This window comes from Loxodonta africana, chromosome X, assembly GCF_030014295.1.
Source record: "Loxodonta africana isolate mLoxAfr1 chromosome X, mLoxAfr1.hap2, whole genome shotgun sequence".
In the NCBI taxonomy this organism is placed as follows: Eukaryota; Metazoa; Chordata; class Mammalia; order Proboscidea; family Elephantidae; genus Loxodonta; species Loxodonta africana.
The window spans coordinates 8,754,332-8,781,167 of record NC_087369.1 but is presented as its reverse complement, the minus strand read 5'-3'; positions in this window follow the sequence as shown (position 1 = coordinate 8,781,167).

Here is a 26,836-nt window from a genome sequence, read left to right as displayed (position 1 = left end):
CTCAATATCATCAGTCAGAACAAAGCCAGGGGCCGACTGTGGAACAGACCATCATTGCTCATATGCAAGTTCAAGCTGAAACTGAAAAAAATCAGAGCAAATCCACGAGAGCCAAAATATGACCTTGAATATATCCCACCTGAATTTAGAGACCGTCTCAAGAATAGATTTGATGCATTTTTCAGAGAGAACAAGGGGATACTGATTGGTTTAAAGTCAGGAAAGGTGTGCGTCAGGGTTGTATTCTTTCACCATAACTATTTAATCTGTATGCTGAACAAATAATATGAGAAGCTGGACTATATGAAGAATAACAGGGCATCAGGATTGGAGGAAGGCTCATTAACAACCTGCGTTATGCAGATGACACAACCTTGCTTGCTGAAAGTGAAGAGGACTTGAAGCACTTACTAATGAAGATCAAAGTCCATAGCCTTCAGTATGGATTACACCTCAACATAAAGAAAACAAAAATCCTCACAACTGGACCAATGAGTAACATCATGCAAAACGGGAGAAAAGATTGAAGTTGTCAAGGATTTCATTTTACTTGGATGCACAATCAACAGCCATGGAAGCAGCAGTCAAGAAATCAAAAGACGCATTGCATTGGGCAAATCTGCTGCAAGAGACCTCTTCAAAGTGTTGAAGAGCAAAGATGTCACCCTGAAGACTAAGGTGTGCCTGACCCAAGCCATGGTATTTTCAATCGCATCATATGCACGTGAAAGCTGGACAACGAATAAGGAAGACCTAAGAAGAGCTGACGCCTTTGAATTGTGGTGTTGGCGAAGAATATTGAATATACCATGGACTGCCAAAAGAACGAACAAATCTGTCTTAGAAAAAGTACAACCAGAATGCTCCTGAGAGGCAAGGATGGCAAGACTGCGTCTTAAAAACTTTGGACATGTTGTCAGGAGGGATCAGTCCCTGGAGAAGGACATCATGCTTGGCAGAGTACAGGGTCAGTGGAAAAGAGGAAGACCCTCGACGAGGTGGATTGACACAGTGGCTGCCACAATGAGCTCAAGCATAACAACGATTTAAGGATGGTGCAGGACCGGGCAGTGTTTCGTTCTGTTGTGCATAGGGTCGCTATGAGTCGGGACCGACTCGACGGCACCTAACAACAACATAATCATGGGAGTCACGGTAGTGCAAACGGTTAAGGTGCTTGGCTGCTAACCAAATGACTGGAGGTCTGAGTCAATCCAGAAGCATCTCCGAAGAAAGGGCTGATGATCTATTTCTGAAAAACCAGCCATTGAAAGCCTTGGGGAGCACAGTTCTACTCTGACACATAGGGGTCCTCATGAATCAGAGGTGACCTGAAGGCAACAGGTTTACTAAATTAGCAGCTTTCCTTTACCTGGAAGCAATTAAGAGACAGATAAAGAAGGCAGGCAGTTAGAAATCCAAATGTCTAATTTACCCTGATAAAAGTTGAAGGACATAATTTAGAAGTGCAGAAAATGGACTTCCTCATAGTCAATTCCCAAAATAAGAGCTCAGGCTCGGGCACCCCTACAAGGGGTGACATTTGTGGTGTGCAAGAACAGAGCCAAATGCTTGCTTTCCTGGGGACAGGTTTTCTCCCAATAAGGATGGGAACTGAGGAAGGGAAAAAGCCAAGTTCCCTGTCCCAAACATATCAAGCAAGCAAGTCAACCTTTTTGCGATGCTGTGTGCTGCAGAGACTGTATATAAATTCACCAGATACTGTTGTTACTGCCCTGCAGTGGGGAAAAGGAAGTGTCAGAGAGACAGGGCAACAGTCAGTCTGGCTTCTGCCTTACTGGAATGTACACCCCAGATCCATGGACCTAAATACACTAGGGAGTCAGACACATTCAGAGTTTAATTTTGGCACAAAGGATTTATCGCATGTAATGTGTGTGTGTGTTGCATAAGTGGATAAAGGATCCACACGATAGTATCACTTCTTTATATACTGATGAACAAGTATAAGAATATGACAACAATATTCACAATCTTGATATTGTCCTTTTTCTCCTAGCATGCATCACTTGAGACACTTGTCATCTAAAATTTGCAAGTTGGCAGAGGTGCCAACCCAGTCACTAGACCCCTTCCCTGTGAACATATTTGCCACTTTCCATTTACATCTGCCCCGTGAGCCCCTATTTCTCCAGGCTGCTGTGAGCCTGAGGGCTCTGCCCAGTGACAAGACCCTACCCTGAGTTGAGAGTCAGACTTTTGAATCTTTTGTCCCAGGAATGGAGGAAGAGTCATCAACAACCTGTGTTATGTAGATGACACAACCTTGCTTGCTGAAAGTGAAGAGGACTTGAAGCACTTACTAATGAAGATCAAAGACCACAGCCTTCTGTATGGATTACACCTCAACATAAAGAAAACAAAAATCCTCACAAATGGACCAATAACCAATGTCATGATAAATGGAGAAAATATTGGAGTTGTCAAGGATTTCCTTTTACTTGTATCCACAATCAGCACCCATGGAAGCAGCAGGCAAGAAATCAAAAGACGAGGCGGGGCCAAGATGGTGCTCTAGGTGGACACTACCGCGGATCCCTCTTGCAACAAAGACTTGAAAAACAAGTGAATCGATCACATACATAACAATCTACAAACTCTGAACAACAAACACAGACTTAGAGACGGAGAACGAACAAATACAGGCAGACAGCGATCGTTTTCACAACCAGGAGCCAGCGTACCAGGCAGGTGACCTTCGGAGCCCGATTTTGGGCAGAGCCCGGGGGGCAGACGGCACAGACAAGAGGCCCAGCCCTACCTCCCGAACTCATCCGGGGAGAGAGCCTAGCTGGTTGGCGTGGGCGGCATAGCGGTGCAGCCGGTGGGAGAAGCACCCGGGAGGCATTGACAGATCTCGGAGCGGGGATAGCAGCGTCCCAGCCGGGGAGCCGTCCCGCCGGGAGTTTGGCGGGAAGCGGGCGTGGCACAAGCGTGGGGATCAGCTATATTTCCCTAAAGCGACCCCGGGGATGGGCCCAGCCGTTCGTGCGAGTGACGCCCACCTAGTTCACGCCAGCGGTGCGGCGCACCGGAGGGAGAAGTCCCCGGGAGGAAGTGACTGGTCTCGGAGCGGGGAGACCAGCGTCCCAGCCAGGGAGCCGTCCCAATGGGAGTTTGGCGGGAGTGGGCGGGGCGTGAGCGCGATCCCCTGAATAGACCCCGAGGACGGGCCCTGCTGTTCGTGAGGGTGACGCCCACCCAGTTGGCGCGAACGGAGCGGCGCGCTGGAGGGAGAAGTCCCCGAGAGGAAGTGACAGGTCTTGGAGCGGGGAGAGCAGCATCCCAGCCGGGGAGCCGTCCCGCTGGGATTTTGGCAGACGCGGGCGAAGCATGAACGCGGGGATCAGCTCTATATTCTGAGGTGCTACACTCCTAGCTCTCTGATCCCTCCGCCACCCTCCCCAGGCGGCTCCATTAACATCCGAATACCCTGGGCCAGAGGGAGAATTCAGATAGGGATCTGACTGCATTTTTTTTAGCTGATTACCTGGAAAAACTAGTTTCCCAGTGATGGCTCGGAGACAGCAGTCCATATCAAACCACATAAAGAAACAGACCATGACAGCTTCTCCAACCCCCCAAACAAAAGAATCAAAATCTTTCCCAAATGAAGATACAATCCTGGAATTATCAGATACAGAATATAAAAAACTAATTTAGAGAATGCTTCAAGACATCACAAATGAAATTAGGATAAATGCAGAAAAAGCCAAGGAACACACTGATAAAACTGTTGAAGAACTCAAAAAGATTATTCAAGAACATACTGGAAAAATTAATAAGTTGCAAGAATCCATAGAGAGACAGCATGTAGAAATCCAAAAGATTAACAATAAAATTACAGAATTAGACAACGCAATAGGAAGTCAGAGGAGCAGACTCAAGCAATTAGAATGTAGACTGGGACTTCTAGAGGACCAGGGAATCAGCACCAACATAGCTGAAAAAAAATCAGATAAAAGAATTAAAAAAAATGAAGAAACCCTAAGAATCATGTGGGACTCTATCAAGAAGGATAACTTGCGAGTGATTGGAGTCCCAGAACAGGGAGGGGGGACAGAAAACACAGAGAAAATAGTTGAAGAACTCCTGACGCAAAACTTCCCTGACATCATGAAAGATGAAAGGATATCCAACCAAGATGCTCATCGAACCCCATTTAAGATTGATCCAAAAAGAAAAACACCAAGACGTATTATCATCAAACTTGCCAAAAACAAAGACAAACAGAAAATTTTAAAAGAAGCCAGGGAGAAAAGAAAGGTTTCCTTCAAGGGAGAATCAATAAGAATAAGTTCAGACTACTCAGCAGAAACCATGCAGGCAAGAAGGGAATGGGACGACGTATACAGAGCACTGAAGGAGAAAAACTGCCAACCAAGGATCATATATCCAGCAAAACTCTCTCTGAAATATGAAGGAGAAATTAAGATATTTACAGATAAACACAAGTTTAGAGAATTTGCAAAAACTAAACCAAGACTGCAAGAAACGCTAAAGGAGATTGTTCGGCCTGATCACCAATAATATCAGGTACCAGCACAATACATGGTCACAAAACAGAATGTCCTGCTATCAACGCAACTCAAATCGGGAAAGCACAAAAACAAACAAATTAAGATTAATTCTAAAAAATAAATAAATAAACAAAATAATACACATAACAGGGAATCATGGAAATCAATAGATAAACGATCACAATAATCAAAAAGAGGGACTAAATATAGGAGGCATTGAACTGCCAGATGGAGAGTGATACAAGGTGATATAAAACGATACAAGTTAGGTTTTTACTTAGAAAAATAGGGGTAAATAATAAGGTAACCACAAAAAGGAATATCAATTCCATAACTCAAGAAAAAAGCCAAGAAAAACGTAACAACTCAACTAACATAAAGTTAAACATTATGAAAATGAGGATCTCACAATCTACCAAGAAAAACGTCTCAGCACAAAAAAGTATGTGGAAAAATAAAATGGCCAACAACTCACATGAAAAGGCATCAAAATGACAACACTAAACACTTATTTATCTATAATTACCCTGAATGTAAATGGACTAAATGCACCAATAAAGAGACAGAGAGTCACGAACTGGATAAAGAAACACGATCCATCTATATGCTGCCTACAAGAGACACACCTTAGACTTAGAGACACAAACAAACTAAAACTCAAAGGATGGAAAAAAATATATCAAGCAAATAATAAGCAAAAAAGAAGAGCAGCAGCAATATTGATTTCTGACAAAATAGACTTTAGACTTAAATCCGCCACAAAGGATAAAGAAGGACACTACATAATGATAAAAGAGACAATTGATCAGGAAGACATAACCATATTAAATATTTATGCACCCAATGACAGGGCTGCAAGATACATAAATCAAATTTTAACAGAATTGAAAAGTGAGATAGACACCTCCACATTTATAGTAGGAGACTTCAACACACCACTTTCGGAGAAGGACAGGACATCCAGTAAGAAGCTCAATAGAGACATGGAAGACCTACTTACAACAATCAACCAACTTGACCTCATTGACTTATACAGAACTCTTCACCCAACTGCTGCAAAATATACTTTTTTTTCTAGTACACAAGGAACATTCTCTAGAATAGACCACATATTAGGTCATAAAACAAATCTTTGCAGAATCCAAAACATCGAAATATTACAAAGCATCTTCTCAGACCACAAGGCAATGAAGCTAGAAATCAATAACAGAAAAACTAGGGAAAAGAAATCAAATACTTGGAAAATGAACAATACCCTCCTGAAAAAAGACTGGGTTATAGAAGACATCAAGGAGGGAATAAGGAAATTCTTAGAAAGCAACGAGAATGAAAATACTTCCTATCAAAACCTCTGGGACACAGCAAAAGCAGTGCTCAGAGGCCAATTTATATCGATAAATGCACACATACAAAAAGAAGAAAGAGCCAAAAGCAGAGAACTGTTCATACAACTTGAACAAATAGAAAGTGAGCAACAAAAGAACCCATCAGGCACCAGAAGAAAACAAATAATAAAAATTAGAGCTGAACTAAATGAATTAGAGAACAGAAAAACAATTGAAAGAATTAACAAGGCCAAAAGCTGGTTCTTTGAAAAAATTAACAAAATTCATAAACCATTGGCTAGACTGACTAAAGAAAAACAGAAAAGGAAACAAATAACCCAAATAAGAAATGAGAAGGACCACATCACAACAGAGCCAAATGAAATTAAAAGAATCATTTCAGATTACTACGAAAAATTGTACTCTAACAAATTTGAAAACCTAGAAGAAATGGATAAATTCTTGGAAAAATACTACCTACCTAAACTAACACATTCAGAAGTAGAACAACTAAATAGACCCATAACAAAAAAAGAGATTGAAACGGTAATCAAAAAACTTCCAACAAAAAAAAGTCCTGGCCCGGACGGCTTCACTGCAGAGTTCTACCAAACCTTCAGAGAAGACTTAACACCACTACTACTGAAGATATTTCAAAGCATAGAAAAAGACGGAATACTACCCAACTCATTCTATGAAGCCACCATCTCCCTGATACCAAAACCAGGTAAAGACATTACAAAAAAAGAAAATTATAGACCTATATCCCTCATGAACATAGATGCAAAAATCCTCAACAAAATTCTAGCCAATAGAATCCAACAACACATTAAAAAAATAATTCACCCTGATCAAGTGGGATTTATACCAGGTATGCAAGGCTGGTTTAATATCAGAAAAACCATTAATGTAATCCATCACATAAATAAAACAAAAGATAAAAACCACATGATCTTATCAATAGATGCAGAAAAGGCATTTGACAAAGTTCAACACCCATTTATGATAAAAACTCTTACCAAAATAGGAATTGAAGGAAAATTCCTCAACATAATAAAGGGCATCTATGCAAAGCCAACAGCCAATATCACTCTAAATGGAGAGAACCTGAAAGCATTTCCCTTGAGAACGGGAACCAGACAAGGATGCCCTTTATCACCGCTCTTATTCAACATTGCACTTGAAGTCCTAGCCAGGGCAATTAGGCTAGACAAAGAAATAAAGGGTATCCAGATTGGCAAGGAGGAAGTAAAGCTATCACTATGTGCAGATGACATGATCGTATACACAGAAAACCCTAAGGAATCCTCCAGAAAACTACTGAAACTAATAGAAGAGTTTGGCAGAGTCTCTGATTATAAAATAAACATACAAAAATCACTTGGATTCCTCTACATCAACAAAAAGAACACCGAAGAGGAAATAACCAAATCAATACCATTCACAGTAGCCCCCAAGAAGATAAAATACTTAGGAATAAATCTTACTAAGGACGTAAAAGACCTATACAAAGAAAACTATAAAACTCTGCTACAAGAAATTCAAAAGGACATACTTAACTGGAAAAACATACCCTGCTCATGGATAGGAAGACTTAACATAGTAAAAATGTCTATTCTACCAAAAGCCATCTATACATATAATGCACTTCCAATCCAAATACCAATGTCATATTTTAAGGGGATAGAGAAACAAATCACTAATTTCATATGGAAGGGAAAGAACCCCCGGATAAGTAAAGCATTACTGAAAAAGAAGAAAGTGGGAGGCCTCACTCTACCTGATTTCAGAAGCTATTATACAGCCACAGTAGTCAAAACAGCCTGGTACTGGTACAACAACAGGCACATAGACCAATGGAACAGAATTGAGAACCCAGATATAAATCCATCCATGTATGAGCAGCTGATATTTGACAAAGGCCCAGTGTCAGTCAATTGGGGAAATGATAGTCTTTTTAACAAATGGTGCTGGCATAACTGGATATCCATTTCCAAAAGAATGAAACAGGACCCATACCTCACACCATGCACAAAAACTAACTCCAAGTGGATCAAAGACCTAAACATAAAGACTAAAACGATAAAGATCATGGAAGAAAAAATAGGGACAACCCTAGGAGCCCTAATACAGGGCATAAACAGAATACAAAACATTACCAAAAATGATGAAGAGAAACCCGATAACTGGGAGCTCCTAAAAATCAAACACCTATGCTCATCTGAAGACTTCACCAAAAGAGTAAAAAGACCACCTACAGACTGGGAAAGAATATTCAGCTATGACATCTCCGACCAGCGCCTGATCTCTAAAATCTACATGATTCTGTCAAAACTCAACCACAAAAAGACAAACAACCCAATCAAGAAGTGGGCAAAGGATATGAACACACATTTCACTAAAGAAGATATTCAGGCAGCCAACAGACACATGAGAAAATGCTCCGGATCATTAGCCATTAGAGAAATGCAAATTAAAACTACGATGAGATTCCATCTCACACCAGCTAGACTGGCATTAATCCAAAAAACACAAAATAATAAATGTTGGAGAGGCTGCGGAGAGATTGGAACTCTCATACACTGCTGGTGGGATTGTAAAATGGTACAACCACTTTGGAAATCCATCTGGCGTTATCTTAAACAGTTAGAAATAGAACTACCATACAACCCAGAAATCCCACTCCTTGGAATATACCCAAGAGATACAAGAGCTTTCACACAAACAGATATATGCACACCCATGCTTATTGCAGCTCCGTTTACAATAGCAAAAAGCTGGAAGCAACCAAGGTGTCCATCAACGGATGAATGGGTAAATAAATTGTGGTATATTCACACAATGGAATATTACGCATCGATAAAGAACAGTGACGAATCTCTGAAACATTTCATAACATGGAGGAATCTGGAAGGCATTATGCTGAGCGAAATGAGTCAGAGGCAAAAGGACAAATATTGTATGAGACCTCTATTATAAGATCTTGAGGAATAGAAAAAACGGAGAAGAACACACACTTTTCTGGTTACAAAGGGGGGAGGGAGGGAGAGGTTTTTTTACTGATCAGTCAGAAGATAAGAACTGCTTTGGGTGAAGGGAAAGACAACACTCAATAGAAGGAAGGTCAGTCTAATTGGACTGGACTAAAAGCAAAGAGGTTTCCGGGATAAAATGAAAGCTTCAAAGGTCAGCGGAGCAGGGGCTGGGGTCTGGGGAACATGGTTTGAGGCGACTTCTAAGTCAATGGGCAAAACAATTCTATTATGAAAACATTCTGCATCCCCCTTTGAAATGTGGCGTCTGGGGTCCTAAATGCCAACAAGCGGCCATCTAAGATACATCAGTTGGTCTCAACCCACCTGGAGCAAAGGCAAAGGAAGAACACCAAGGTTACACGACAACTAAGAACCCAAAAGACAGAAAGGGCCACATGAACCAGAGAGCTACATTATCCTGAGACCAGAGGAACTGGTTCCTGCCCGGCCACAATCGATGTCTGCCCTGTCAGGGAGCACAACAGACAACTCCTGAGGGAGCAGGAGACCAATGGGATGCAGACCCCAAATTCTCATAAAAAGACCATACTTAATGGTATGACTGCGACTAGAGGAATCCCGGAGACAATGCTCCCCAGACCTTCTGATGGCACAGGACAGGAACCATCCCCGAAGACAACTCATTAGGCATGAAAAGGACTGGTCAGCGGGGGGGAGAGAGATGCTGATGAAGAGTGAGCTAATTAACTCAGGTGGACACTGGAGAGTGTGTTGGCAACTCTTGACTGGAGGGGGGATGGGAAGATAGAGAAAGAGGGAAGACGGCAAAATTGGCACGAAAAGAGAGACTGAAAGGGCTGACTCAAGAGGGGGAGAGCAAGTGGGAGAAGGGAGCAAGATGTATGTAAACTTACATGTGACAGACTGATTGGAATGGTAAATGTTCACTTGAAGCTTAATAAAAATTAATTTAAAAAAATTACTGCAAAAAAAGAAAAAAAAATCAAAAGACGCATTGCATTGAGCAAATCTGCTGCAAACGACCTATTTAAAGTGTTGAAGAGCAAAGATGTCACCTTGAAGACTAAGGTACACCTAACCCAAGCCATGGTATTTTCAATCACATCATATGCATGTGAAAGCTGGACAATGAATAAGGAAGACCGAAGAAGAATTGATGCCTTTGAATTGTGGTGTTGGCAAAGAATATTGAATATACCACGGCCTCCCAAAAGAATGAACAAATCCATCTTGGATGAAGTACAAGCAGAGTGCTCCTTAGAAGCAAGGATGGTGAGACTAACATACTTTGGAAGTGTTATGAGGAGGGATCAGTCCCTGGAGATGGGAAAGGGTCTAGCGACTGGGTTGGTACCTCCGTAAACTTGCAAATTTTAGATGACAGGTATCTCAAATGCTGCATGCTGGGAGGACATCATGCTTGGTAAAGTAGAGGGTCAGTGGAAAAGAGGAAGACCCTCCAAAAGATGGAATGACATAGTGGCTGCAACAACGGGCTCAAGCATAACAACAATTGTGAGCATGGCACAGGACCAGGCAGTGTTTTGTTCTGTGGTACATAAGGTCGCTATGAGTCGGAACCGACTCGACGGCACCTAACAACAACAACGTTCATCTATTCATTTTATTTTTCGGTAGTGAAGATAATTTCGAAATAGGTCCTTTATACTTACACCCAAAAAACATCATTCTTCCAACAAAGATGTGAGTGCAAGAGATGTGCCCTCCACTTTTCCCTTGTGCAGCCATGGCAGCAGTTAAAACCAACTTCAAAAGCAATGGAGTTCACTTCTTATGATAACCTAGCCTTGTACTGATACGTGTTTTAAAGCTGGAAGTCACACACATATACATGGGATTTGGTACAACTGACAGTCTTGGCCTGAAGAAAAAAAGACCTGGCTATAAAACATACTATTTTAAAAAAAGGCAAATGATTGCCAATACTATGGCCCCATATCTGAAAGTCCTGAATACGGAAATATATATGTATATGTATATGTGTGTATATATATATATATATATAGCTTGTCCAGGGCCTGCGTAATTCAACATCCACCAGCCTCTGGCTGCACCATAAAACCTGTACCTTTGCTGAGTCCCACACATGCGTGCTAAAGCTAGTGCTTTTCTGAGGCTGGCTTTTACCCGAGGTACCCTGCACTCTGAAAACACTGACTTGTCCATGGTCAACAAAGGAACTCCTGGCTGGTGAAATGGTTAACACGCCAACTGAAAGGTTGGCAGTTCAAGTCCACTCAGAGTTACCTCAGAAGAAATGCCCCGCAACCTGTTTCCAAAAAATCAGCCATTGAAAACCCTGTGGAGCACAGTTGTACTCTGACACACATGGGGTCACCATGAGCTGAAGAAAACTTGACAGTGAAAACTGGATCGTTCATATGGCCAAAAATTGTAGTGACTCACCAAAGGAAAAATGTCAACTCTAACAAGCCACTTGATAATGCCAAGATCTGAAGCCAGAAGCCCAATCCCTACTCAAAAAATAACAGTTGGTCCCTAAATTGTAATCCATGTCTATTTCTCAAGACTCCCAGATGAAATACCAGAATTGACTATTTGGACTCTCTCAAATCAGGGCTTTGAACCAGATACTTTCGTTTCGACCCCCTGCTGAGAATTTCCATTTCCACCCCAGATACACTGACTCAGTCTTTTGTACACGTAAGAATCACCAGGAGATTTTGTTAAAATGTAGATTCTGATTCAGTATATCTAGGGTGGAAATTCAACTTCTCAGCAGGGGGTCGAAATGAAAACAACTGGTTTGAAGCCCTATCTCAAATATACCCCTTTTTCTTCTGCAAAGTCATCAGGCAGATCAATGGCTAAATATCACCTTTGTGACAGATAAAAGCTGGGTCAGAACATACTCACTATATGTTTATTAATAATGGGCTGAAGGTGAATCCCAGACCTCAATTTCTGCCCAACTGCAGTCAGTCTAAACAACCTCAGGCCTCTCCATATGGGGACATGACCCTATAAAACTTACAGCATGGAGGATCAGACCAAAACACATGTTCTCCTGGCAAGGCTGCCTCCCAGAAGCTAAGGAAGGAGATAAAAAACAGAGCTATGTACCCCCAGTTCCTTGCTGCAAACTTAGAATCAGAGACATGACTCATCCTCCCCAACAGGGGAGGGAGTGAGCGAAGGACAGCGAGACCAGTAGTGCGGCTGTGCCAACGCATTCCCCCTGCCTCCTGAAGAGACAAAGAGCACAGAAACAAGACTCCACTCTCCCATCAGCCTCTCCTTCGTGCCTGAAATCATTCTAGGTGGTTACAGATGGGTTATATTTTGTACTGTTTATACTTGTATGTTATTAAAATCCATCTCAAAATGTCAAGACTGGATGGAAAATTCCCAAATTCGAAAAGAAAAGACCAGTTAAAAATAAGCTTGACTCCTACTGTCATAAAAAAAATGTTCCCAAAACAAACTAATAGCCCCAAATTCACATCATTGAGATAACTGGGAACATATGAGATAGAAGACTAGTCAAGCAGGTCGGATTGCAGCCACTGTGGTGTTTGGAAGATACATTACAGTCAATTCTTAAGAACATTATACGCAAAAGGGGAAAAACTCAATGCACAATCAGAATTTCAAAAAGAAGAAATACAGTACCCTTGCTTACAGTTTGGACTCCCTGGGTGTCATAAACGGTTAACAGACTTAGTTGCGGACTGAGAGGTTAGAGGTTAGCGTCTGCCCATAGGCTTCTCAGAAGAAAGGTCTGGCAATCTACTTTTGAAAAATCAGCCATTGAAAACTCCAACAGAGCACAGTTCTGCTCTGACATACGTGGGGCCGCCATGAGTCGGAGTCGACTCCATGGCAACTGGCTTGGGTTTTTCTGGGTCGCAAAAGTTTTCTACATTTGACAGGGTACAGTTTTACCACTTTTCTATCACTCTATTAGTGGAAAATATTTCTGTCTTCCTTCTCTGACAGGTTTCTGCTTTATAGTTCTGGCTTTTGCAGGTTTTACTGTAGTAAATAAATTATTCCCTTTTGGAACTATGAGTCGGAATTGACTCGACGGCACTGGGTTTGGGCTGGAAAACTGAAGTATTTTTCACTTAGAAAATGTTTGTCCAGTTTTGGATAATGGCTGTTATCACGCAGGAATACGATGACCATCAATTCCCCTGTGACTCCGCCCTAGAATTATTTGCGATTTACACTAGAAATTGTGTGTCCATGATGACTTCCTACTTCAACAACCAGAAGTGAGCAATCTTCTGTAATGTCTCAACTAGGAAAGATAAAGAAATCTGAAACGCCTGGCCTCTGCCTACCCCAGTTTTTACAGGAAGAATCTCGGAGGAATACCGACTTTCCTCAAAGTAATCCAAGGTTCTCCGCATAGTTCGGTGGGAACAGGTTATTTCAATGTAGGGACTTTATAGATATGTTGCCCAAATCGGAAGGAATTGTGCTCATGATGTCGAAATGAAGTCATTCCCCCAAGCATGTCCATCCCACTCGGGCCATCATTTTACAACTGGTGTAATTTGGTCATCACTGTTGTTGACCTCTGGAAGAATCTCTTCTACATTCCATTCCACTTATTTCTCCTCCATAAGTGATCTTGGGTTCTTTGACCAAAAGTGTTGGCTCGATTCAACAAACTCTCAGTTATGCTGGCAGAACACTTCAAATATAAACCTATCCATCTACTTTCTAAAGCTCAACAATTACTTGGTGGAATCAGCAAGAGCTTGCTAACTTCTTCCGACAGACTGCAAGTCTAGTATTATAAAATAGCCTTTTGGGGGGGGGCGGGGCTTAAAATATATATTTTCACAATATATATGACAGTATTAGCACAAAGGACAGGGAAGGAAATGGAGCTATCCTGGTACAGAGTTGCAATATTTTGCCAAAATATAACTTGTATTAGACTATGATAAGTTAAACGTAAATATTGAAATATCTAGCACAAACCCTAAAACGTACCTCAAAAAAAGTTAAACCATTGGGAGAGGAATTAAAGTGCTACACTAAAATATTTGTATAACATTAAAAGGCAGAAAAGAAAGGACGGGGAGCAACAACAACAACAACAAAAAAGCCATGAAACATATATAAAATAAGTAGCAAAACGGTAGGCATGAACCCACCCATAGCAATTGTCATTGTTAGGTGCCGTCAAGTTGGTTCCAACTCATAGCAACCCTATGCACAAAACAATGAAACACTGCCCGGTCCTGCGCCATCCTTACAATCGTTGTTGTTTGAGCCCATTGTTGCAGCCACTGTGTCAGTCCACCTTGTTGAGGGCCTTCCCCTTTTCTGCTGACCCTGTACTCTGCCAAGCATGATGTCCTTCTCCAGGGACTGATACTTTCTGACAACATGTCCAAAGTATGTAAGATACAGTCTCACCATCCTTACTTCTAAGGAACATTCTGGTTGTGCTTCTTCCAAGACAGATTTGTTTGTTCTTTTGGCAGTCCGAGGTATAGTCAATATTCTTCACCAACATCACAATTCAAAGGCGTCAATTCTTCTTCAGTCTCCCTTATTCATTGTCCAGCTTTCACATGCATATGATGCAATTGAAAATACCATGGCTTGGGTTAGGCACACCTTAGCCTTCTAGGTGACATGTTTGCTTTTCAATACTTTAAAGAGGTCCTTTGTAGCAGCTTTGCCCAATGCAATGCATCTTTTGATTTCTTGACTGCTGCTTCCATGGATGTTGATTGTGGATCTAAGTAAAATGAAACTCTTGACAACCTCAATCTTTTCTCCATTTATCTTGATGTTGCTTAGTGGTCCAGTTGTGAGGATTTTTGTTTTCTTTTTTTTTATTTATTATTAACTTTTATTGAGCTTCAAGTGAACGTTTACAAATCAAGTCAGTCTGTCACACATAAGTTAATATACATCTTACTCCTTACTCTCACTTGCTCTCCCCCTAATGAGTCAGTCCTTCCAGTCTCTCCTTTCGTGAAAACTTTGCCAGCCTCCAACTCTCCCTATCCTCCCTTCCCCCCTCCAGACAGGAGATCCCAACACAGTCTCAAGTGTCCACCTGATATAATTAGCTCACTCTTCATCAGCATCTCTCTCCTACCCTCTGTCCAGTCCCTTTCATGTCTGATGAGTTGTCTTCGGGAATGGTTCCTGTCCTGTGCCAACAGAAGGTTTGGGGACCATGACCGCCGGGATTCCTCTAGTCTCAGTCAGACCATTAAGTATGGTCTTTTTATGAGAATTTGGGGTCTGCATCCCACTAATCTCCTGCTCCCTCAGGGGTCCTCTGTTGTGCTCCCTGTCAGGGCAGTCATTGATTGTGGCCGGGCACTAGCTAGTTCTTCTGGTCTCAGGATGATGTAGGTCTCTGGTTCATGTGGCCCTTTCTGTCTCTTGGGCTCTTAGTTGTCGTGTGACCTTGGTGTTCTTCCTTTGCCTTTGCTCCAGGTGGGTTGAGACCAATTGATGCATCTTAGATGGCCGCTTGTTAGCTTTTAAGACCCCAGATGCCACATTTCAAAGTGGGATGCAGAATGTTTTCATAATAGAATTATTTTGCCAATTGACTTAGAAGTCCCCTTAAACCATGGTTCCCAAACCCCCGCCCTTGCTCCGCTGACCTTTGAAGTATTCAGTTTATCCCGGAAACTTCTTTGCTTTTGGTCCAGTCCAGTCGAGCTGACCTTCTCTGTATTCAGTGTTGTCCTTCCCTTCACCTAAAGCAGTTCTTATCTGCTAATTAATCAGTAAAAAACCCTCTCCCTCCCTCCCCTCCTCGTAACCACAAAAGTATGTGTTCTCCTCAGTTTATACTATTTCTCAAGATCTTATAATAAAAAAAAAAATTTTTTTTTTTTTTTTTAATACTGGTCTTACACAATATTTGTCCTTTTGCCTCTGACTGATTTCGCTCAGCATAATGCCTTCCAGGTTCCTCCACGTTATGAAATGTTTCACAGATTCGTCACTGTTCTTTATCGATGCGTAGTATTCCATTGTGTGAATATACCACAATTTATTTACACATTCATCCGTTGATGGACACCTTGGTTGCTTCCAGCTTTTAGCTATTGTAAACAGAGCTGCAATAAACATGGGTGTGCATATATCTGTTTGTGTGAAGGCTCTTGTATCTCTAGGGTATATTCCGAGGAGTGGGATTTCTGGGTTGTATGGTAGTTCTATTTCTAACTGTTTAAGATAACGCCAGATAGATTTCCAAAGTGGTTGTACCATTTTACAATCCCACCAGCAGTGTATGAGAGTTCCAATCTCTCCGCAGCCTCTCCAACATTTATTATTTTGTGTTTTTTGGATTAATACCAGCCTTGTTGGAGTGAGATGGAATCTCATCGTAGTTTTAATCTGCATTTCTCTAATGGCTAATGATCGGGAGCATTTTCTCATGTATCTGTTAGCTGCCTGAATATCTTCTTTAGTGAAGTGTGTGTTCATATCCTTTGCCCACTTTTTGATTGGGTTGTTTGTCTTTTTGTGGTTGAGTTTTGACAGAATCATGTAGATTTTAGAGATCAGGCGCTGGTTGGAGATGTCACAGCTGAAAATTCTTTCCCAGTCTGTAGGTGGTCTTTTTACTCTTTTGGTGAAGTCTTTAGATGAGCATAGGTGTTTGATTTTTAGAAGCTCCCAGTTATCGGGTTTCTCTTCGTCACTTTTGGTAATGTTTTATATTCTGTTTATGCCTTGTATTAGGGCTCCTAAGGTTGTCCCTATTTTTTCTTCCATGATCTTTATCGTTTTAATCTTTATGTTTAGGTCTTTGATCCACTTGGAGTTAGTTTTTGTGCATGGTGTGAGGTATGGGTCCTGTTTCATTTTTTTGCAAATGGATATCCAGTTATGCCAGCACCATTTGTTAAAAAGACTATCATTTCCCCAATTGACTGACACTGGGCCTTTGTCAAATATCAGCTGCTCATACGTGGATGGATTTATATCTGGGTTCTCAATTCTGTTCCACTGGTCTATGTGCCTGTTGTTGTACCAGTACCAGGCTGTTTTGACTACTGTGGCTGTATAATAGCTTCTGAAATCAGGTAGAGTGAGGCCTCCCACTTTCTTCTACTTTTTCAGTAATGCTTTGCTTATCCGAGGCTTCTTTCCCTTCTATATGAAATTGGTGATTTGTTTCTCTATCACCTTAAAAAATGACATTGGAATTTGGATCGGAAGTGCGTTGTATGTATAGATGGCTTTTGGTAGAATAGACATTTTTACTGTTAAGTCTTCCTATCCATGAGCAAGGTATGTTTTTCCACTTAAGTAGGTCCTTTTTAATTTCTTGTAGTAGAGCTTTGTAGTTTTCTTTGTATAGGTCTTTTACATCCTTGGTAAGATTTATTCCTAAGTATTTTATCTTCTTGGGGGCTACTGTGAATGGTATTGATTTGGTTATTTCCTCTTCGGTGTTCTTTTTGTTGATGTAGAGGAATCCAAGTGATTTTTGTATGTTTATCTTATAACCTGAGACTCTGCCAAAGTCTTCTATTAGTTTCAGTAGTTTTCTGGAGGATTCCTTAGGGTTTTCTGTGTATAAGATCATGTCATCTGCAAATAGAGATAATTTTACTTCCTCCTTGCCAATCCGGATGCCCTTTATTTCTTTGTCTAGCCTAATTGCCCTGGCTAGGACTTCTAGCACGATGTTGAATAAGAGCGGTGATAAAGGGCATCCTTGTCTGGTTCCCGCTCTCAAGGGAAATGCTTTCAGGCTGTCTCCATTTAGAGTGATGTTGGCTGTTGGCTTTGCATAGATGCTTTTTATTATGTTAAGGAATTTTCCTTCAATTCCTATTTTGGTAAGAGTTTTTATCATAAATGGGTGTTGGACTTTGTCAAATGCCTTTTCTGCATCAATTGATAAGATCATGTGGTTTTTGTCTTTTGTTTTATTTATGTGGTGGATTACATTAATGGTTTTTCTGATATTAAACCAGCCTTGCATACCTGGTATAAATCCCACTTAATCGTGGTGAATTATTTTTTTGATATGTTGTTGAATTGTCTTGGCTAGAATTTTGTTGAGGATTTTTGCATCTATGTTCATGAGGGATATAGGTCTGTAATTTTCTTTTTTTGTAATGTCTTTACCTGGTTTTGGTATCAGGGAGATGGTGGCTTCATAGAATGAGTTGGGTAGTATTCCGTCATTTTCTATGTTTTGAAATACCTTTAGTAGTAGTGGTGTTAACTCTTCTCTGAAAGTTTGGTAGAACTCTGCAGTGAAGCCGTCCGGGCCAGGGCTTTTTTTTGTTGGGAGTTTTCTGATTACCGTTTCAATCTCTTTTTTTGTTATGGGTCTATTTAGTTGTTCTACTTCTGAATGTGTTAGTTTAGGTAGGTAGTGTTTTTCCAGGAATTCATCCATTTCTTCTAGGTTTGCAAATTTGTTAGAGTACAATTTTTCATAATAATCTGATATGATTCTTTTAATTTCAGTTGGGTCTGTTGTGATGTGGCCCTTCTCGTTTCTTATTTGGGTTATTTGTTTCCTTTCCTGTATTTCTTTAGTCAGTCTAGCCAGTGGTTTATGAATTTTGTTAATTTTTTCAAAGAACCAGCTTTTGGCTTTGTTAGTTCTTTCAATTGTTTTTCTGTTCTCTAATTCATTTAGTTCAGCTCTAATTTTTATTATTTGTTTTCTTCTGGTGCCTGATGGATTCTTTTGTTGCTCACTTTCTATTTGTTCAAGTTGTAGGGACAGTTCTCTGCTTTTGGCTCTTTCTTCTTTTTGTATGTGTGCATTTATCGATATAAATTGGCCTTTGAGCACTGCTCTTGCTGTGTCCCAGAGGTTTTGATAGGAAGTATTTTCATTCTCGTTGCTTTCTATGAATTTCCTTATTCCCTCCTTGATGTCTTCTATAACCCAGTCTTTTTTCAGGAGGGTATTGTTCATTTTCCAAGTATTTGATTTCTTTTCCCTAGTTTTTCCGTTATTGATCTCTAGTTTTATTGCCTTGTGCTCTGAGAAGATGCTTTGTAATATTTCGATGTTTTGGATTCTGCAAAGGTTTGTTTTATGACCTAATATGTGGTCTATTCTAGAGAATGTTCCATGTGTACTAGAAAAAAAAGTACACTTTGCAGCAGTTGGGTGGAGAGTTCTGTATAAGTCAATGAGGTCAAGTTGGTTGATTGTTGTAAGTAGGTCTTCCGTGTCTCTATTGAGCTTCTTAGTGGATGTCCTGTCCTTCTCCGAAAGTGGTGTGTTGAAGTCTCCTACTATAATTGTGGAGGTGTCTATCTCACTTTTCAGTTCTGTTAAAATTTGTTTTATGTATCTTGCAGCCCTGTCATTGGGTGCATAAATATTTAATATGGTTATGTCTTCCTGATCAATTGTCCCTTTTATCATTATGTAGTGTCCTTCTTTATCCTTTGTGGTGGATTTAAGTCTAAAGTCTATTCTGTCAGAAATTAATACTGCTACTCCTCTTCTTTTTTGCTTATTGTTTGCTTGATATATTTTTTTCCATCCTTTGAGTTTTAGTTTGTTTGTGTCTCTAAGTCTAAGGTGTGTCTCTTGTAGGCAGCATAGAGATGGATCGTGTTTCTTTATCCAGTCCGAGACTCTCTGTCTCTTTATTGGTGCATTTAGTCTATTTACATTCAGCGTAATTATAGATAAATAAGTTTTTAGTGCTGTCATTTTGATGTCTTTTTATGTGTGTTGTTGACAATTTCATTTTTCCACATACTTTTTTGTGCTGAGACTTTTTTCTTAGTAAATTGTGAGATCCTCATTTTCATAGTGTTTGACTTTATGTTTGTTGAGTCGTTAGGTTTTTCTTGGCTTTTATCTTGAGTTATGGAGTTGTTATACCTCTTTTTGGTTACCTTATTATTTACCCCTATTTTTCTAAGTAAAGACCTAACTTGTATTGTTCTATATCGCCTTATATCCCTCTCCATATGGCAGTTCTATGCCACCTGTATTTAGTCCCTCTTTTTAATTATTGTGATCTTTTACATATTGACTTCCGTGATTCCCTGTTATGAGCATTTTTTTTTTTTAATTAATCTTAATTTGTTTTTGTGATTTCCCTATTTGAGTTGATATCAGGATGTTCTGTTTTGTGACCTTGTGTTGTGCTGGTATCTGATATTATTGGTTTTCTGACCAAACAATATCCTTTCATATTTCTTGTAGCTTTGGTTTGGTTTTTGCAAATTCTCTAAACTTGTGTTTATCTGTAAATATCTTAATTTCTCCTTCATATTTCAGAGAGAGTTTTGCTGGATATATGATCCTTGGCTGGCAGTTTTTCTCCTTCAGTGCTCTGTATATGTCGTCCCATTCCCTTCTTGCCTGCATGGTTTCTGCTGAGTAGTCTGAACTTATTCTTATTGATTCTCCCTTGAAGGAGACCTTTCTTTTCTCCCTGGCTGCTTTTAAAATTTTCTGTTTGTCTCTGTTTTTGGCAAGTTTGATGATAATATGTCTTGGTGTTTTTCTTTTTGGATCAATCTTAAATGGGGTTCGATGAGCATCTTGGATAGATATCCTTTCGTCTTTCATGATGTCAGCGAAGTTTTCTGTCAGCAGATCTTCAACTATTTTCTCTGTGTTTTCTGTCCTCTCTCCCTGTTCTGGGACTCCAATCACACGCAAGTTATCCTTCTTGATAGAGTCCCACATGATTCTTAGGGTTTCTTCATTTTTTTAAATTCTTTTATCTGATTTTTTTCAGCTATGTTGGTGTTAATTCCCTGGTCCTCCAGATTTCCCAGTCTGCATTCTAATTGCTTGAGTCTGCTCCTCTGACTTCCTATTGCGTTGTCTAATTCTGTAATTTTATTGTTAATCTTTTGGATTTCTACATGCTGTCTCTCTATGGATTCTTGCAACTTATTAGTTTTTCCACTATGTTCTTGAATAATCTTTTTGAGTTCTTCAACTGTTTTATCAGTGTGTTCCTTGGCTTTTTCTGCAGTTTGCCTTATTTCATTTCTGAGGTCAACCCTGATGTCTTGAAGCATTCTGTAAATTAGTTTTTCATATTCTGTATCTGATAATTCCAGGATTGAATCTTCCTTTGGGAAAGATTTTGATTCTTTTGTTTGGGGGGTTGGAGAAGCTGTTATGGTCTGCTTCTTTGTGTGGTTTGAGATGGACTGCTGTCTCCAAGCCATCACTGGGAAACTTGTTTTTCCAGAAAATCCGCTGACTGAGACGCTGGCTCCAGGCTCCGAAAACAGTCGCTGCTTCCCCGTATTAGTTCGTTCTCCGTCTCTAAATCTGTGTTTGTTGTTCAGGGTTCGTAGATTGTTATGTATGTGATCGATTCACTTGTTTTTCCGAGTCTTTGTTGCAAGAGGGATCGGAGGTAGCGTCTATCTAGTCCGCCATCTTGGCCCCACCCCTAAAATAGCCTTCTTAAACGTGTTAAGATTTCAACCCCTGAAACTATTGCCCTCAGATAATCTTTAAACCTTAAACCAAAAATATCTCCTGAAGTCTTCTTTAAACCAAACAGAGTTTAGCTTAACTAGTGAAGAATGTCGGCCTTGAGCACTGGGCCCTTTTTAAGAGCTCATCTGTACCACACTGATGTCACACTGATGTTATCACACTGACGACAGCATCTGGAAAGGTTAGATGGTGAGCTTAGGGGGCGGTGAGTTTACGTTAATGGGGGAGGAACAACTCTGAAAAGGAGGGTGACAATGGTTACATAACTCAAAGAATGTCATCAATGTCACCGAACTGTACATGTAAGAACTGCTGGATTGCTGGATGTTCTGCTGTGTATATTCTCAAAAACAACAAATAAAATAAATTAAAAAGGAAAGAAAAGGTTTTATAGAAAAATAGATGTTCAGATTCTATCATGTTTGTTGATCACATACTACGTTACTCCATGAGATGTTGGTAAAACCAAACGAAAGCGCCATGATCGTCAAGAGAAAGAGAACTCAGCTGTGTACCTCCTATTTACTCCTTGATGGGAAATAAGAAATGCATTGTATTTAAGAACACCAGCCTGAGGAAATCATTCTGTCTGATTAAATAGTGCCTCATGATTCAACGTAACAAGAAACACATGATTAGAAAATGTTGTTGGTGGTTGCCATGGAATCGACTCCAACTCATGGTGACCCTGTATATAACAGAATGAAACATTGCCTGGTCCTGGGCAATATAACAATATTGTGGAGATTATGTTCACATCTGGAAGAATGACTTCATATTTTCACTCCTGTAGCCATAAGGTAGGAACCCTGGTGGTGCAATGCTTAAGCACTAGGTTGTTAACTGAAAGGTTGGTGGTTCAAACCCACCAGCGGCTCCCCGGGAGAAAAGACCTGGCGATCTGTTCTGTAAAGATTACAGCCAAGGAAACTCTATGGGGCAGTTTTACTCTGACTTATAGGGTCGCTATGAGTCAGACTTGACTCAACAGCACACAACAACAACAACCACGAGAACCAAAGGCTTGTTCTTTCTGGATCCTGCAAATAAAGAAACTGATGAACACACACGGGGAAAAACTTGAAGCTGATCTCTTCTGGATGAAAAATGTAAAGTTCAGGTGAACCAACGTGAATACATATAGTGATTTCCTAAGTGTGGCTGGGCTAATGGATAGCAGACTGGCTAAGAGTACAGACTTTCACTTCAGAGTACCTGGACTCAAATCTTATCTCTACTTTAAATTTTGGCAAGTTACTTTACCTCTCTGTGCCTCAGTTTTCTTAACTGAAAAGTGAAGATAATAACAGCCCTTACCTTATAATATGGAGTCCCTGGGTGGTGCAAACTGTTAACGAGCCCAGCTGCTAACCAAGAGGTTGGAGGTTTGAATCCACCCACAGGCAGTGTGGCAGAAAAGCCTGCTGATCTACTTCCGAAAATCGCCTATTGGGAACCCTGTAGAGCACAGCTGGACTCTGACACTCACGGGGGTCAGTGTGAGTTCGAATCAAATCCATGGCAACTGATTTTACCTTAGATATGGTTTTGTGCTGCAATAATTAATTAATTGGCACAATGATTGAAACATACTAAATTCAAAAAAATTGTTACACATTATTATTAAAATTAAGATTTATTGAAGTAGTAACGGTTTAAGCAAAACCTGTCATGAGGATTCAGTACCTGTTCTTTGTCAGTGTTTACAATTGCCTTTAAGACCAAGACTTTAAGCCTTGTTTAAAGTGTTAAAAAGCAAAGACGTCACCTTGCAGACTAAGGTGCACCTGATTGCACCCAAGCATGTGAAAGCTGGACAATGAATAAGGAAGACCAGAGAATTGACGCCTTTGAATTGTGGTGTTGGCAAAGAATATTGAATATACAGTGGACTGCCAAAAAACCGAACACATCTGTCTGGGAGGAAGTACAACCAGAATGCTCCTTAGAAGCAAGGATGGTGACACGTGTACACCTCACATACTTTGGACATGTTATCAGGAGGTACCAGTCGCTGGAGAAGGACATCATGCTTGGTAAAGTGGAGGGTCGGTGAAAAGGGGGAAGACTTTCGACGAGATGGAGTGACACAATGGCTGCAACAATGGGCTGAAGCACAACATCGATCGTGAGGATGGTGCAGAGCTGGGCAGTGTTTTGTTCTGTTGTACAGAGACTTGCTATGAGTCGGAACCAACTCAATGGCACCTTACAACAACATAATTGGCTTAGAATCAAGTAATTCCCTCTGGCTGTCTCCAGGTAATGAGAACAGAAGAGAGCTGGACCAGGTACATAAATGATGTGTTTATCCCGGTAAACAAAAACTGGCTTCATTGTTTGTTGTCCAAGGAGAACGGTGTGCACGTGTGGTGGACAGAACACATCTATGTGTGTCCTTCCTTCCATTGTTGTTGTTAGCTGCCACAGAGTCGGCCCTGACTCATGGCGACCCCACGTACGATGGACTGAAACGCTACCCGGTCCTGTGCCATCCCCATGATCAGTTGTGGATGGGACTGTTCTGATCCACAGGGTTCTCGCTGGCTGATTTTCAGAAGTGGATCGCCGTTTCTTCCTAGTCCGTCTTATTCTGGAAGCTCCACCAAAGCCTGTTCAGCACCGTAACGACACAAAGTCTCTGCTGACAGAGGGGTGGTGATTGCGCATGAGGCACGTTGTCTGGGAATGGAACCCAGGTCTCCCCCATGGAAGGGGAGAATGCTCCCACTGAACCACCACAGTTCCCTATATCCTTTCTTCCAGAAAGGATAAATCTCCATTGCTGGTGTGTTCATCATTACTGTCATTTGTGATAAAAGGTCAGTAGAACTGAGAGTCAGAGGATGTGGGGAGGTCACCCACTGGAAGCATTCGCTGTTCTCTCAGGGCTCCAGCCCCCAGCAGCACCCTCAAAGGCGTCAGGATTCTCTAACAATCCCAGGCTCCAGTGAAGGAGTCCGCCTAGTTTGGCAGCTGGTATAGACAGAAAGCCAAACCCAGCTGAAGGCTTGCACAACAAAAAAAGAAAAGGGACTCCATAATTCCCCACCAGGGTGTGAAATCCGACCTCTGGCATCCCATCCTGACAGGTGGTTAAGTTTCATCCGCCCCACCTCGCTTGCTAAATTAAATGAAAACCGCAGGGGAGGGCGACCTCTCCTATTGTCTCCCCACAAATCTCCAGGCAAATAAAATATGTGTGGTCCACCAAAAACGGTGATCCACCTCTGGTGGCAATCATACGTGGCTATGAACTCCAACGAAAGACGAGGCTGCCTCAGACTTCCTCCAACCTGAGTATCATAGAGATGCTCTCCAAAAGGGACATTCTCCGTGACCTTCAGAGGTGACTTAAATACACATGCACAAAAGCTAAAAAAGTCTATGAATGACATGTAATGGAACTGGCAATACTGGAGAAACCACCAAGCCCGGAATGTGTTCAAATTCTGATTAAGATGGGATGGAAAATGTCAATGTATTTTTCATCTCCCAAATGACTTAAAAATATATATATATATATATATATACAAAAAACCAAACCCAGTGCTGTCAAGTCGATTTCAACTCATAGCGACCCTACAGGACAGAGGAGAACTGCCCCATAGAGTTTCCAAGGAGTGCCTGGCAGATTTGAACTGCCGACCCTTTGGTTAGCAGCCGTGGCACTTAACCACTATGCCGCCAGGGTTTCCATATATATATATATATACATACACACATATATATACATAAAACTTTTTTTTTCACGTAAAGCGTAGGCATCATTTAATCAGAGTACATTCACATTTAGAACACATGGTTTACCTAATGGAACCAAATGGAATGAAGTCTTCTACACCATTAACACAGCTACATATAGATTTTTTTTTTTAATTTTTTAATTTTATGTGCCATCCTGGGATTTTTTCTCCTAGAATTTCTAACACCACTTACATGGGAAAATATGTTCTGAGTTCCAAACAATCACTTGGAACGACCCTAATGCAATAAACAAATCCACATGATAATACAATGTTGTTTAACAGTTGGGAGAGAAGCTTCTTTTCCTCTGAAGGTTGACCTGAATGATAATATAACTTGCACTGCGACATGGCATTAGGGGTCCTTGCACAACTGTCTTGGAATTAGACCCTTGGGAGACTGGGAAAGGCTGCTTTACATGTTTGAATCCTAAGGAGTGTTTCCATAGAAATTAGCAACGTGCCTTAAAGGTGGCTCCACACATGCGATAGGAAGAAAGTAGACAGAATGAGGAAATGACAAACAAGTGCACTTACCATGACAGGTCCGTGAAAGACCTACTGAAGTGAAAGCCTATTCTGAGACTCCACTCATCTCTGAGTTGTGAACTAGAGAATATTATATCTCAGGACTCAACCAGGTGTGGCGTGATTAACAACAGTGGAACAGTTGGCACCAGAATGGTGGAGGACTGGAAATCAATCCTGTTTTTTTGGAAAAGGTGAGCCGCTCAAATCCCCAAGTACTGAAAACCCAACCCAGCAAGGAGAAGGTGACATTGAATAGTCACAGAAGGCATCCAGCAAAGAAGGTTGTTGCTGTTCGTTGCTGTTGAGTCTGCTCCAACTCACGGTGACCTTACGTATAACAGAACGAAACATTGCCCTGTCCTGCACCATCCTCCCAATCGTTGATATGTTTGAGCCCACTGTTGCGGCTATTGTGTCAATCTGTCTCCTTGAGGTGACCCTCTGCTGGACATGATGTCCTTTTCTAGGAATTGGTAATAGATCATGGAACTGGAGACGGAAATCAGAAACAGCAGGTGAGATGTCATAAGAGAAGATAAGAACAGAATGTGATTAGCTTTCCATTTGCACAGAACCAGATCAGACCTGTAGCTGAACTGTTGATGTTATGTCTCACAGTGGTCTTAGGGATATACAGGGATTAACTTTACACACAGGGCCAACTGGCCCAACCAGGGGAAAAGGAAAGACGCAGAGATTAGGAAATTGGCTGCTCGATGAAGTTAATGCCGGAGTGTACAGGGCACACCACCAGGCAGGGGGGAACAAATCCACTAAGTTCTGTCTTGTATAACTTGTACCCTAATACGGAAACATTATACAGATCAACTTCACAGGAAATTACATTTGAGCATACCCCATGTTTATTCTCTGTAATGCCATTAACATATTTGGCTCATTTTATTTCTCAAAACTGCTACAAGGTGTAAGAATTGCTTCTGTTCCTTTTCAACAGCTGCTTTGGCATCTGAAGCTACCAGAGTTGCTGCTAACTAGAACAGGGATGCGCCAGATGTCTTGGAGCTCCAATCAATAATTTAAGTTTCCAATGTTTAAACGTCTATTGCGTTTTAGCAACCAGATCCCCAGCTGCTATGTCTGTGACTCCTGTCTTATCTTGCCTTTGTTCATAGTCCTTTTTGGACTCCTGACTGTAGATGCTTTGATTTCCAAGCCAAGACCACGAAGGAGCCACACAGATGTGGTCATTCAAGATGGCGGCCACGGG